Below are 16,456 nucleotides of genomic sequence, written 5' to 3'. Positions count from 1 at the left end.
GTAGTGCCGGTCGCGCTCGCCGGCGGCCGTGAGGGCGATGGAGAACGTGGGCGGTGCGGGGGCCCGACGCGGTGGTGATGCGGGCTCCTCCTTCTTCACGGAGCCGCGGCGGCGTCCCGACGAGGAGCCAGCCTCGCGGTCGTGCTTCTTGTTGCGGCCGTAGTTCCATAACCCCATGGGTGCGAGGCGGCCGGCCGGCGAGTTCGAGGCTAGGGTTTGGGGGTTTGGGGTTGTCGGGTTTCGAGGAGGCCGCGGGGTGGAGTGGGGGAATATGGACGACGACCGGTCCACGGCTTCCCCATTTAAGAAGGACCGCGACCGTTCGCCTGGGCAGATGACAGGCGGGGCCGGCTGCGCGTGCGCATTGATGTTGGCTGGTGTTAGGTAGGTGGCCGCCTGCCACGCGGCCCTGACGCGGACGAGCGACGCGTCCGTTCGCTGTCCGCCGCGACCCAAACCCGACGCATGTTTGCGCTCGAAATTGGTCGGCCCGGACACAAATCGGACCAGATGGGTCCGGACCGTCGCGCGCTGGGCCGCCTCGTTTGTCCTTTTTACCCTAAACAGACGGAGCCAAACGGGATGGGGTCGCCCGGTGGAGTTGGCCCCGAGCTTTGAGTCGTGGAAGTCCAGAATTTAGAAACCCAGTATTCATTTGCTAGGACAAAGGAAGAACGGTCTTGAAAGACGAGCAAGTAGCAATAGATTTGCTCTCGCCATTTGGCACCATGCATAGTCTTCACTTGTCCTGATACCAAACATTCACTACAGTACTCGCCCTCACTTCATTTGCACCCTCTCCGTCGTACGTACTTCTCCTCGTCCGTCTATTTAAACCACAAACTCCGCGGCATGAGTGCATCAACAACAGCACCTCACACGCACAATGGAACAGGGAGCGAGTAAAATCTAGAGCCCCACAAGACCAAGAAGGGATCTGGCATTGTCACCACCATCGTTCTGCTCCGACTCGCGCTGCGGTCGTGGCGGTCAGGACCGTGCCTGCTGCTGCGGCTGACGCGGCGGCAAAGGGTTTTCTTCCGGCCCCGGCCGTGGCACGATGGACGGCAAGCAGTGGGCATGAGAGGCATGGGGGAGCGTCAGCCCGGTCGGCCGTGTCGGGGGAGCTAGCGGTATCATATTTGGTGCGTTTGTTGTTGGAGTGGTCGCGTTCGGCGGCAGAAGCGGGTGCGTGACGACATGGACCGTTGTACCGGCAGGGATGAAGCTGGTGAGATGCACATAAGATCTTCGCGCACGTACATGGTTGTGGTGTTGTGCATCGCACTTGTGCACGTACCTACATTGACTTGGTTTCACGGTTTGACCTGCCATGGTACCTGCATTGATGGTATGACGGTCTTTTTTCTTTTTATTAACGTGACTCTATGACGTGTGCATTTTTTCTTGTAAGTCTCAACCATGTCAAGATTTTAGCATTCTGGGTTGTCTTTCTGTGTGTGTCAACAAGCCTAAATGTCGACCATTTGTGGTATATCTATATATTTCTCTTTAATATCTAAGAAATGTCTTACATTATATCTGTGTTCGAAGAATTTTTGTGTGTGGTCTGTAATTATGTTTTCTCCTACTCCGTTTCTGCTCACCTTTATTTTTTTTCTTGGACGGCATGTAGGGAGGTTGTTGTCAGGGTGGAGCCAGGATATGTGAAGTCTCACATTAAATGATCACAAAATATACTAGTATATCCTTAGTAATAACAATACTTGTTCTAATATGTTGAACCACTATAATGTGTGTGGCCTGATTCCAATGCACCGGCAATTAGCTAGTTAGAAAATAAAGCTTAGTGAGTGTACTTTCATAGTAACACATTTACAGAAATCTAACAATACTATCTAAATGCAACCAATCTGAACATATATCCAGGAAGAAAACTATTATTACGTACTGACCAAACATTATGATATCCGACTAATCAAGGTAAAAAATGTCAGGTATTGTGACTTAAATGGAGGAAGATATAATAAAATTTGGAACATAGGTAAAAATGGCAATGTGCAATGTTTTTTTTCATGCAATTCATTATACTGTAACAGAACTAAGGCTCTATCCTTGATCAAACTCGTAGTAATTTGGATTTATCTTTTATAAGAATATATATAATTATTTTATGTTGGGGTTAAAATCTGGAGTAAAAAATGCAATTTAGGAACTCACACTAATTCATTGAAACCTCTCAAGTGGGTGATGTTTGGGTCTATTTCTCAAATGTTACCATTTCAAAATTTTCTCAAAGGATCCTTTTTTACCTCAATTTGTATAATTTATAAACTCAAAATCAATTAAATAAATTGTACATTTTATCTTCCCAATATTGTCGGATCAGAAGTTGAATTGTTCTAGCTTGGAGTCAAGGTTTTTGTTTTTAACAAAACATTGGGGCCAAGGTGGCTTCAAGGGTTTATTTTTCTACGAAACATTGGGATCAATGTGAGCGGTGGTCCTACAAATGTGTGCAATTTTGATCAATAGTATTGTAACCAAGGGACATGAGTGAGTAAGATTCAAAATAGCAAAAATCCTTTTCTGAGCCCAGACTCATCTGCAGCCGCGCTGAAGAAAAAAAATCAGAACAAATACTAGATTTTTTTTAAAAGAATCCTAAAAAATTGCATGGTAGATAATTTTATCCATGAGGTTCGCTCCAGTTTTCAAATCATTTGGACATCTGGGCAACTCTCGACAAAAAGCACAAATTTTGAGTTTGTAAAAAAGTATAATGTTCATGTACTGTTCTGACCTGATTTTTCTTTTTTGCTGAGAGTTAGTCAGATGTCCAAATGATCTGAAAATTGGACGGACCTCACACAATAAATTATCTACCATGCAAAAAAATTGGAATTTTTTTATAAACTTTTGTAAAAATTTTTTTGACTAGGTGCAGATGAGTCTGGCACCAAAACGCTGCACTCTCAAAATAGTCCCAACTGAGTTGCCTATTGTTACTTGGGTTCATCTGATGTTCACTCCAAACTCCATCATTGGATCCAACAATCTACACTATCCTCAATTTCATGCACTGGATTCGCCAACTTTGCCGAGTTTTGTAGAAAAAGAAACTCGGCAATGTGTTTGTCGAGTTCCACTCTCGGCAACATTGACTCTGCTGGGAACACGTCAGCAATGTTTACGCATGCCGAGTTACTCGATAGTGATTTCTAGAGGATAGGTTTGTCGAGTACTTGCGGCCTAAACTCGCTTAAAGTAGCGATGTTGCTCCCGTTGGTGACTCCGGCCTTTTCACGTTTTTAAAAAGAAAATGACAAATGTTTGTTGAGTTTCCATTATGGAGCCGTCAACTGGTGTGTATGGGGCCACTTGGTCAAGTCCTTTCTGAGTTCTTCTTATCACGTTCTCAGGAAAGGTAGGCTTTTGTCGAGTTTCATATAATCGTTGAGTTTCTTTTTCCCTGCAATGGGCAAACCATTCTCATTGCCGAGTATTATGGGGTTGCCGAGTTTTCACTGGCTCGCACTGAGTAAACTACTTCCATTGCCGAGCTCCCGATAAAAAATGCGTGACAAACATCCCACACTTGGCAACATTATTGATTGCAGTATAGATGGCACTTTTTTCTTGGAGACACAGTTCCATTGTACTATTTTTTCTTTGCTGGGAGAAAATTCCATGTTACTTAATAGGCTCATGGTGCATGTATATTTGTTCAAGGAAAAATAAGGCTTGCTCGACTTGCCCCGATTTTTACTCTCTTCTGTGCATATCAGCTCACTGGTGACTAGCCTGTATATATGTAGTAAAAAGAAAGGGTGTATGTTTCAGCTTGCCCCTGACAATACAACTGGCACCATAAAATGGTTGGACACATTAACCCTAAAATGGTTGGGCACATGTAGAACCTTGGTCTTCATTTGCTAGAAAAAAGGAAGCACATTATTAAGGACACAGGAGCAACATATTTCGTCCACATCCGCTCCTACAAAATTTACTCTTTGATTCCCTAGACAAAAACATTCACTACAGGGCCAGCAATTGGCGATGCACTCATATTGGCCTCATCCCTCGTATTCGTATGTACTTCTCCGCAGCTATTTAAACCGTAAACTCCACCACACCACAAGTATGCTATCATGCCCGAATCCTCCAAAACATGTATCGTCTGTGATGTAGTTTCACACAAGTATAGCAATATCAACACCTCAAGCACACAACATGCACACGAGAGAGCGAGTAAAGTATGCACGTCGCCACTCTCCTCCTGCTCTGCCTCTCCCTGCAAGCCCACTCCACCTTTGAGAAAAACACCGTCGTGGGAGGTGCGGAGGGTGAGAAGAACTTCTTCATGGACTCGAGAGGCATGGGGAACGTACCGGGCTTCCCACAGCTGGCGACTGATGTACATGCTTGTGGTTGTGTGCATCTGTACAAGTGGGTGCATAAGGGCATGGACTTGGTTTGATGGTTTGAATTTGACCTGGCATGGTACTTCTCCATGAAGCGTTGTATTAACGTCGTCACTACGAGTCAGGAGAGTTTCACACGCACTATGGGTGGGAGCGCGGAAGTGATGTGTGTCCTGGGCGGTCTTGTGCATTTCATTGATGTCTACATGCAACTAATCAAACAAAGAGACTAAAATCACAATAGGCTCTGGTGCAACGACCGTTTGCAGTGACGTGGATGGCCAAAAGCTTATTTCGGCCCCCCTGTGCGGTTAGCAGCTTGGAGTGTTTGTATCACCTCTTCTGGGAATATTCCTTCTCCAAGTCCATTTGGGTCTCCGCCTCGCTCTGGGCTGGTTGTGGCGCTCTGCAAGGTGCGAGCTGGGGCAACCAGAAAGCCACCCCGGCAATCATCTTCACCATCCTGCAACACTCAGTGTCGGCTAAAAGAAAAGGAACGTTCTGCATGGTCTTGATAAATTTGGCAGGAACGAAACAACCACACATTCAGAGCAAAGGTGCCTTCGCGGGGCGACATCATGGCGGCAATGATGAGAGGCATCGAGCTATGGAGGTTAGCAGGAGCAATTAAAATGCATGGAGACGACATTTGGGGACATCGAGCTATCAAGCTATAGACCACTTTAGTTTTGGGCCATTTTCCCATCTGATCACTTGATCAAACAATGTTATCGCATGCTCTCTGGTAAATCAATGAAAAGCTAGCAAAACGGTGGACCTTAAAAAAAGAATCTCAACAACATAATACCGACCAGCGTGCTCATCTCCCAACATCATATCTTTCTTCACTATTCATTGGCAGGTTGCGGGATGCACCTTTCATTAACTTTCTTTCCGCGACACATGCACATGGAACCGAGGCCGGCATATATAATTGTATTAGTAGATGAGATGGGTGATGCGTCTGGTAAGAATACTAAGTTCTTGGAGTTGAAATCAAGCTTTTGCGCTTCAATCTTTTCTACACAAATTAAGGCAGCTAGTTAATTTGATTTCGCTAAGTGGTGGTGATTGAGTTATATGAAATTAGGATATGTTAGTGCCTCAACCATTAACTGAGAACGTATCTTTTTGCATAGACATATAATTACAACATTATAGCAGTTCAAATCCATTACAAGTAGTCACGCAAAAAAACCCATTACAAGTAGGGGAACCTCTAAATGTCTGCTACATTATGTGGCCCAAACACAGCTAATCAAACAAAGAGTCTAGAATCTCAAACTGTTGACATGTTGCAGGGCAATTAATCCTTCATACCTCTCAGCCAGAGAGAGCACCTTTCATCAGTTTTCCTTCCACTACCTTGACAGCCAAGCATTAACACATGGTTTGCTCGATGAGCCCATGTGCAGTATGAAGTCCCAATGTTAAAATCCTTACAATGTAGTAGTGTTTGCGCGACCGGATATAGGGAGGAGTATAAGATCAAGGTTATCCAGGTGGAGCGAAAGCAAATGCGGTTCTATCGTACAACTTGCTCAAAGACCGCTTATCTCCCGAGCCAAGTGTACAACAGGCGCTGCACTCACCACAAGAGCAATCATAACTTGATGGTTACAAGGCATGTCTGGTTTATTACCTCAACAAATTAGCACACACAGGCATGCCACTTCAATGTCCCAGGCAATCACCGTGATTACCTGACAAGATCACAAAGCTCATAATGAATTTCCGGACAACACTGATTCTGCCAAATTTTCCAAAATTTAATCATCCTCTTTTTTTCCTACTAGAAAGTAATTTACTCAACCTCCTGAATTCTGAGCAAACATTCACTGCGCCCTAGCTCTCTCACGTTCACCTCATTTACATCCTCACCTAATGCCTCTCCGTTGCACCTTCCGTATTCCTCATCTCCTTCTCGGCCTATTTATTAAGCCGCAAAGTACATGGCACCGCAAGTGCATCAGTAGCAACGGTCACACGCGCACAACACAGTAGAGAGCGAGTAGACTCGATATCTGTAGCTGGTTACTAGACTAGAGCGGCGCCCTGGTCAAGAAGTGCTCCGGCACTGCCGCCGCTCTCTTGCTTTGCCACGTGCTAGCGATGACCAGGCCTGCTGCGGGTGCGGCGGAGGCCACGGTTCCGGCCACTGCCGCCGTAGAGAATGATGCTGGTGTAGGAGGAGAAGACGCGGCAGACGAGAAGAACATGTATGTGGGTGTGGGAGGTATGGGGAACCACCGGGGCTTCCCGGCCGTCAGCGGCGGCTAAGGCGGGGGCTTCAGTAACAATGGTGCCGGTATCATCAGCAGTGCCATTATCCCTGTGAGCGGCATCAGGGGTGGCATGCGGAGGGTCGTCGCGGTGAGGGGCGTCCGTGGCTGCGGTCATCTCCCTTTCGACGGCTTCGCGGACTGAGGAACACTAGTCACTTGCGGAGGCGCCGCCGGCGTCAGACCTTGAAGGACGAATAGCAGTAGCTATATCGACCGTGTTAGTGAACTTGTGTCTTGCCGTTGCCCGTACGCACTGTACGTGTACGTGTGCTGCATCGCACTTCGTACTGGATGGCATGCACTGACTCCTGTGCCCGGGACAGAAAAGGGTGTGCGTGTTGGGCGTGACAAGGAAGATCAGAGTGGTTGGAGTACTACGACGGGTGTGTTTGGATGGGAGCCTACAACAGCCGAGCCAAAAAATTGGTCATTGACCAGAGCGTGGGCACCTGTTTGGTTGTGGACCAATAAATTGGCATGCCCAGGCTGCCGCAGCTTCGCTAGTTCATTTTTACGGCAAATCACGCGCGAGTTGCTCGCGGCCGAAAGGTGCACCAATTTTTTGGCGCGCCCGCGAATTGGTTAGGCGAGTAGGGGCAGCATCCAAACAAGCCCATACGCATCGTCCTTAAGTCACGCATAGCAGTATATAGCTAGATTTATTGCAAGGTATGGTAGTGGATTATCTTAGGTGATTAAATTCTATATAGCCTCAAATTATGCTATAATTAAGCTCTGTGGTTATGTTGCATTAGATTAGAGATGTCATTTCACTTCCACAATCGTTCAAAGCCAAGCAGGCGGAAGATGTCCATAAGTCACTCATGTGAAAATACGGTTGGTAATTAAGGGCATCTCCAACGCTGACCCGGACATCGTATTTTCCTTGGACAGATCCGGACCCGTGCGGGGACACAGATAAAGAGCCGGTCATTCAATCCTATCCTCAAAATGTTTGTCTTTGTTTTTTTCTTAAGTCGGCAACACTCAAAATAATTATTACTCCCTCCGTTCCTAAATACTTGTCTTTCTAGGCATTTCAAATGAATATCACATACGGATATATGTAGACATATTTTAGAGTGTAGATTCACTCATTTTACTCCGTATGTAGTCACTTGTTGAAATGCCTAGAAAGACAAGTATTTAGGAACGGAGGGAGTAGAAAATATTAATTCATGCAACTAGTACAACAATAGTTCAAATGTAAAAATTACATCTGAGTAACCAGATATTCAACAAGTTTTTTGAATTCAATGATACTTGAGTTAGAATCTACACATGTCCTCGCACACATTGTGTCCCTTGAGCTTCATCTAACAATGTATGAACATAAATGGTCTGTCCTCGGTCCTCTAGTACAGCAGGGCAGTGTGTCAGGGCTATACAATGTATAAATTATCAAGTTGCAATATTGAGTGACTCAATGATCTGACCAACATGTAGAGCAACAAGAAGCAAAACTTACAATGCCAACAGTTTGCGAGCCCCGTGGCCACATTCTCTCCATTTGTGCAATCGCACCGCATAACTTCTTGATGGAGTTGGAGATGGTGTACCACCGATGGGATAACGACTTCATATTGTGATCATGGATCCTGTGCAAGTTGTAGGGTGCATGGTGCTTTTTCTCATGAAACAAAGCAAACACGTTTTGTCAAAAGGCCGAACTACATTTCCTCATGCCTACAAAGTCCGGAAATGTGACCTTCCATGTGTCGCACAGAAACTCATTCTCCATAATCGAGTACCCCGCCATTGTGTTTACTCTAGAAAACAGCAAGGACTTCAAGAAAAAAACATCAATGGCATTTGACCAAACACGTGTCAGTGTGGTGTCCACCATGGACGTTGGCAGGGCGCAGGGTACCTGGCTATGAACGGATCTTGATTTGACGACACCGTAGTCCAAGGGGGCTAGGCACATGGGTGTGGGATGCAGACATTCGGCAATGCCTGGACGATGTCCGAACATGTACATCGGCGATGGGGGTGAGGAGGGTGCGGATGCAGAGCAAGGGGAGCATGGGTGGAGTGAAAGAAAAGTTACTCGAGAGGGGAATTTGAATGGGTCGGGGGTGTCGTAGTCCTACAAGGCAGAGGTCCGGACGCCCACAAATCCCCCCCCCCCTGTTTGCGTCTGGTTTATGGGAATTCGGTCAATCAGACGCGTCTGCAGACAAATACAAACCTGTGTTGCATGAAAAACTACGCCCGGACAGCTCAATCCGGCTGTATGTGGGCATTTTGAGGGTTCACATTGGAGATGTGTTAAGATCACCTTGTAATTAATGTCAGAAGTACATGCCTAAACAACATGACTAGTTGACAATTATGTGTATGATTCTCCTTCAAGTTCACTAGTGGATATGATAAAGACAATGTGATCCTTACAATGGAACAACTTTTTGCTTCCAAGGTTGGCTGAAAATAGGTTGTGTATATGACATGGATGTGTTGACTACTTATCAATTTTCACTTCCACAACCCACGCAAGTGCATCTCAATCCATTTATGACCATCTCTATTTGGTGTTGGTATTTCGGATTAGCTATCATAGTTATTGTTTTTTAGCAACATATATAACTCTTTCTTGGTTCATGGTGTTGAAGAATGTATGTTATTCTGCAATTCGTTTGAATATTTCCAGTCTATGTCATATGTATTTTTCTTTTAACTCTCAACCATGCCAAGATAATAGCATTCTAGGCCATCCTTCTATTTGTGTGAACAAGCCTAAATGTAAACATTTGTTTGTGATGAGGTACATATATTTTTTTCTTTACTATGTAAGAAAAAAATCTCAAATTATATCTTTGTTAAAAGGTTTTGTTGTGTGTTTCTTAATTATGTTAGCTTCTACTCCTTTTCTTCTCTCCCTTATCTTTTTACTTTAACAACATGTAGGGAGGTTGGTGTAAAAGGTCGGAACAAATAAAATGGATAGAGAAAAAATGAATATGTTTTAAATTGGTGTCATGCCTCACATGCCCATACGAAATTTAAAACAGGAAAACGGACTAACAAGGCAACTAGAGATAAGTTCCAAGAAAACAGGCAGGTGTTGGGTCAAGAAAAGAACCAAGAAACCATGCAACCTAGTAGTCTGATTGTGACCACGATGGGGAAGCTGTGCGATAGGTGGGTGTACGCTATTAGGTTAAGAATAGCTAATGCCAAAATAAATAAAATAACAATATGTTAACTAGACATCCCTTTTTTCAATTGGTTTTGTTGTGGTGTTTTATTGTGCATAGGGAAATTTGTGTGTTGGTATATTGATCTTTACGTCCACTTTCCCTCTCTATTTTTTAACTTAAAAAAGCCAAACCTAAACATACATAAAACCAAAACTAGACATGTACGCATAAAAAAATATGTACACAACAGAAAACATGGCAAAGTTGTTGATGCCTTTTAAGATCTTTTGCACCCGCTGCCCCCCGCCGACCCTACTTACATAGAAGGAAAATAACAGACAACTATTTACCCTTGTGATTTGATCTATTATGGAAAAAACCTGTCCAAGACTCAACCATAAATCATTCGGTAGTTGAATAGGAAGTCCCTGAAAAAAGGGTATAGTTGGGATCCCACACAAGTAATTATACTTGAGGATTATGGAAGAAAAATTGTTGGGAAATGTTGAATAGTCATTCACGTTGCTTTCCAAGGCTAAGCAGCTTGTAGAGTAAATGTGCTCTCTAAATATGTGGAAGATCATTGTTAATCATTAATAATCCAAGATTTTTCTCCTAGAAAAGAGAAAGCAAGTATAAATTGGGGCTAATGAGGCTATAATGGACACATTCATATATGTTTGCCATTGTTGATGTGAAAGTGCTTCACCAATGTGCCTTTGATCGGCTTGTGAGAACACTAGACCCTTCAACTTTTATGCATGTGGTGCCCTTTTTATTTACCTCCACTTTGCCATCTACATCTTTCATGGTAGAACCATATGTTTGCTACAGCCATTAGCTCAGTCATTTGATATGATTGCACGCATATCATTAATTCAGGTGCATCTGCTTGGTGACTAGTCCTTTGTTATGGCTTCATGCATATCAACAATATTGATTTATTGATCTTGAATGTTGTACCACATCTACAGGCACCACATATATTATCGTGACTTATTTTTATTGTGCACATGCCACATTGTAGTGTCATGTACTTTATGGGATGTACTAGGCTACACAATAACATATACATGTAGTGATTCAATTTTTTTCCTCTAAGATAACAAAAAAAAGGTTATTCTTGGCCCTAACATAGAAGTTGACACAAAAGTTTGGGCCCTAAGCATTTTCAACCCAACTTTGAGCCTCTAAAGTCGCGAAGTCACGTGTCGACTCTTGCAAAACAATGGTAAGCTTGCAATACATCTACCATCTCTAGGGCCCTCACTTTGTCACCTCGCCTATCTCCACTTGTTTGAAAGTTTCTCCTCCTCATGGTCCTCATACACAATATTAAATATGACATCAACCACCTAGCTGTATACCAGCTCAAAAAAAAACCATGGCGCTAGATTATAAAAAAAGAGTAACTCCTGGAACACTCAGTGTCACTCGTTCATCTTAGTGATCTTGCCAGGTAAAGATCATAATACAATTTAGTGTAATTCTCAATACCTCCTAACCCTGTATGTCACATCGACTAATTGCCATGTCACTTATACATATACTCATCGAAATAACTCGTATTGAGAAGCCTGTGAGCTTGACGGTATATCTGTACTCACGTGGCTATAGCCTATATATATCTACCACATGCGGTCGTTGCTATGGACATGCACATGGTTCGGCAATCTCCTTCTTTATAATGCATTTCATGAATGGTTGGCCACCATCGTTATTCATGGACAACTATGTTTGGAGGAAAGAAACATCCATTCACATGAGTACAAATCATTCATTGCCTAGATTCTAGGTAGCATCAAGCCATGATCTGCTTGTTTCATTCATATCATTATTGACCGTACTAGTTCCAAGAATCGTCTTTAACCGTGTTATATCTTAGTGTACGGCTGCACACATTTTTACATATGCACATCACCCTTGTGCCACACATAGCATATCCCTCGAAAATAGTGCAAGGCACGGTAGGCTACTTTTGGTTGTAGTTGTTACAATTTTCCTTTAGATTATTTCACTTATGCTCATCAAAGCATGAGCTTAAGAGTCTGATATTAGAGTTGTATTAGTATCAAGATCACATATCACTTAAGTCAACATAAAACTTCGATTAGTTAGTAGAACTCCGTACCACCAAATGTAAAAGGACTTCTTGCATATATGTATGCCATGTGTATGATGCTCCATATTAGGATTCAAAATTTTCCATTTCATAGAAAGGAATTTCATATGAATTTTGGAGGATTAAAATTTTACAAAAGAAGTGTATAGAGCATTTGTTTGGTTTCTGGAATTTGAATCCATGCAAAAAATTATGTTATCTGTTTTGATGCACTTGTATTCGTTGAGTTCAAAAGCTCATGGAATTCTTCCTTACTATTTATTTCTATGACAACCAAGCCATGCACATAATCATTTATAAAAAGTCATGTGGTGCAATCAAAGAACTTCTATTATGGATTCATGTGTTCTCGGTTTGCAACCTTTTTTCTATAACTAGGCATTTAAAATCATGCGAACCAAAGACACCCTATGGATCCTTGGCTATGATAAAAATTTTATCCAACCCTTAAATATCTCCACACTTATGGACTAATTGTATAGGTTGATTACACAACAACATCTCAATCAATGTTCATTCGGGAGCGACTACGATTTTTCTAGTTGAAAGCGGCTATGTTCTTGATGTACTAAAATGAAGGTACATATGGCCATGTTCCTAATTATATGTACTTTGTTCTCTTAAAATAATTTGGGCACCCATGTGGGCATGATCGAGGTTTGCGGTATCGGGACATTAGGTAGTATCTCTTTTCTTAGTAATATCATATCGTATAATCATATCCTAGTATCATAATACTATGAAAATTCTTCTATATATGTAATATTTATGTATCAAAATATGAATATTTCATATGCATCTAAATTTAAATTTGGAGATATATGTCCTCCACAGAGACCGACCATGTAACCACTGCATTTCTATGGATTATAGCATGATATCCAACGTGTGAGATAGTGTAACCAATTGTGAACCCATAAAACAAGAGATTTACACATGTCCACTTCAAAGTCCATGGACACAAATGGATATCTGACTGCTTGCTTTCACGGAGAAACTCCTTTGTTTTACTCCTACAACACTGTACTAATGGAAGAGTGTGCTACATAATTATCCAAATCATGTTGCAACTCCAAGCCAACATTGTTCGATCTTGTATCAAGATACGAGTGTTTCCACGATATGTATCATGATACAAGTAAGATACGGATAGAGTAGGATAACAGTACGATTTTTATCGATTGTCATGGTAGGATAAAAAACTACCGTACATAGCGGGATACAGAAAACCTTGGGTGTGATTAAGCACACGAGATATTTCTAACCACTAGTAGAAAAAGGGCCTATTGTCCCGGTTCGTAAGGCCCATTTGTCCCGGTTTTTGAACCGGGACTAAAGGGTCGTTACTAAAGCCCTAGGCCTTTAGTCCCGGTTCTTACACGAACCAGGACAGATGGGGCTCTACGTGGCCGGTGCGGCGAGCCCAGGCAGGAAGGCCTTTGGTCCCGGTTTGTGGCACCAACCGGGACCAATAGGCGTCCACGCGTCAGCAGCTGGCAGGAGCTGAGGTTTTTGTTTTTTTAAAGGGGGTGGGTTTAGGGGTTTGGGGGGGGGGGTAATTTAGGTGTTTCATATATTGTGTTAGCTAGCTAATTAATAGAGAGAAGTGTCATCTCTTATCTCCGTGCTTGGTCGACGCTACGTACTATACGTATAGAGAGAACTTGACACACTAGCTAGTAAGCAAAAATGAAGGAAACAGAAGATCGTCATGAACATATGCATACAGAGAGAAGTGATATCGACCTCTCCTTCTCCGAGAGATTGGCCGAACAACAAGTTTTCGTATATCTATCCGACGCTACTGGCTAGATATATACAATATAAGATCTCTTACAATATAATCCCCTAATTATATATGAACTCAGGGTCCACATGGTATTCTCCATCTTTATCGATCACGTGGTCAATAAACAATGCCGCCAATTCCTCTTGAATTGCTCGCATGCGATCTGGTGCTAGGAGTTCATCCCGCATCCGAAACATCTAATTTGAAGAAAGGGGTCAATACATATATATGAATGAATGAAACTCAACACAAATGATGGTAATAAAAAAATTGTGAATATTATTGCTTACGCACTTCATATTGTTTTTTAGAGTAGCCCCGCTCATAGGTCGTGTGGCGGATGAACTCGCAAACATAGTATCCACAGTAATTATTCCCGGCTTCCTGCCACAACCACTTTACAAGAAATAGAGGTCAATCAAACTGATAAGCAAGCATATTAAATGGTATTGATGAAACTAGCGCTTGAATCACTAGGAGATGCGCGGAACATGCTAGTAGTACTTACTTTCGGGTGTTTAAATTGCAGCTTCTTCGGCAGTCCCGGAGTTTTTGAGGTGAATTTTGTCCAAACCCTGCCAGACAAAGAAAACAATTACTTGATATCAGGAAATGAACAAAGTTGCCGATATGGTGCGGTAATGATCGATTTAACTTACTTCTCGAGCATTTCAGTCATGTCCGCATACTCCTAGGGATCTTTTCGTCTCGAGTCTAAGACGATTACTAGTCCCTGCTCATGCTTAATCTCTAGGAGAATATAGTGGAACCTGCGCACGCATGCATAACTCATCAATTACATTACTATAACCTCGACTAATAAGGGAAACCGAAAATGCACAAGACAGTAACACTCACTTGAAGTTGTAAGGAAAGAGTATTATAGCTTTGTTTTGATTTAATACCAACGATCGTAGCAAGTTGGCCTCGGTCTCTTTGGCCTTAAATTCAACCGTATATGCATCTATGAGATTTGTGTTAATGAACCCAATATCACCGATTTATCTTTTCTTCAATTCGGCGATCTTCAATCTGCATAATATAGTGAGGATAATTATATATACATGTAATGAAAAAGCTGGCCTATATATAGAGACTTAATGACAGAAGTAGTACTTACAGACAGTAGCAAGTGACCGTTAATTTATCGAGGGCCTGTTGATTGAAAAACTGGAAGAACTCCTCAAACGAAACATTCAACAGATCAATTCCAACGAGGTCATGCTCCTCTTTAACTCTCAACGTCAAAATTTTCACCCCCCAGACTCTCTGCAGGTTTTCATGTACCAATCATGGAATCTTCGCATCATCGTTGTTAGAGATCTTTCATCTTTGACGAGAGGCTTCCTGTAATGGTATCTGTGTTCGTTCACCTCCAAGAAATCATAATGTACATCGTCGGGCAGGTAATCTCCGAGATTGGTATAACCGGGCACCATCCTCGGATCATTAGCGACGATATCGCTAGACACCTTGAGCGGGGGGCACGATTGGTTTGCTTGTTCACCGAGCTGGCAATTTTTTCCCAGCTCATCGTTCTGCTAACCTTTGATCACTGATAGTACTTCCCAACCGCTCCGCTTCGATAAATGACCTTTCAATAATGCGCTCATAGTTGCCTTTCGGCGGAGACTTTGGTGGTTTCTTCAGGGCATCCAGAGTGCGCTTCGCTTTCACCGGATCTATATTCTCCTCCGGAGGTGGATGTTTCTTTGCTTTCACCCCTTCAAAGAAGTCCCTCACTTCGGCTTGCACGATCTTCGTGTTTTCCTCCACGGTCCTCTCGTATGGTCACTTCTCTAGAGGCTTGAGAGATGGACCGAATCTGTATTGCCTCCCGCCTCTGGCTGTACTGCTAGATGCCGGAGCAGACGGAGCGGCTGCGGCTGTCTTCTTTCATTGCTTACGAGGCGGAGGAGAAGGACTATGATGCGCCGGAGCAGCCAGAGCGGCGGCGGGTCTCTTCCGCCCTTGCTGGCGAGGCGGAGAAGGAGGAGGCTGGCTGCTCGGGTGCGCCGGCGCAGGCGGAGTGCCGCCGCACGCCGGAGAAGGAGGCTGAGTGCCCTGATCACTCACCGGAGGAGGAGGCGGAGGTGGAGGCGGAGTGCCCTGACTCGCCGGAGGAGGAGGAGGCGGAGGCGTCCAGTTCGGAAGGTTGACGAGCTCCTTCCGCCATAGGCATGGAGTCTTCCGAGAAGAACCCAGATGAGTCTCCCCTTCACCCATAGGGTGGTCAAGCTCGAGGTCCTCAAATCCGTCCGTTATTTCATCCACCATCACCCTAGCATATCCTTCTGGAATCGGCCGACAGTGAAAAGTTGCGCCAGGTTCAGGAGGTGCAACAGAGCCAACAGCCACCTTGACTTTCGATTTCATCCATTGCGTCATAAGGTGGCAATGTTGAGACTCCGTGATAGCATCCACGAGGTAGCTAGCAGGAGCCATGAAGACAGACTCCAGCTGAAGCAGCTCGGTGGAAGCCACGCTGCTTCTCCGCTAAGATGGCGGGGTAGCTTCGGGGGAAGCTTCGGCAGGTCGCTTGCTGCGATCTGCTTCTCGTTCCTCTATCGCTTGTACCCTTGCGTGCAGCGCCTGCAGTTGGGTCTGCTCCACTTTCTTCCTCCTCTCCTGTCATTTGTAACCGCCTACGTCCGGAAACCCAGCTTTCCACGGAACGGAGCCTGGCAAGCCTCATGTCCGTCCAGGGTGCTCAGGATTCCCGAGGGCCATTGTGA

This window comes from Triticum aestivum, chromosome 5D, assembly GCF_018294505.1.
Source record: "Triticum aestivum cultivar Chinese Spring chromosome 5D, IWGSC CS RefSeq v2.1, whole genome shotgun sequence".
Classification (NCBI taxonomy): Eukaryota; Viridiplantae; Streptophyta; class Magnoliopsida; order Poales; family Poaceae; genus Triticum; species Triticum aestivum.
Note: the sequence above shows the minus strand (reverse complement) of the source record.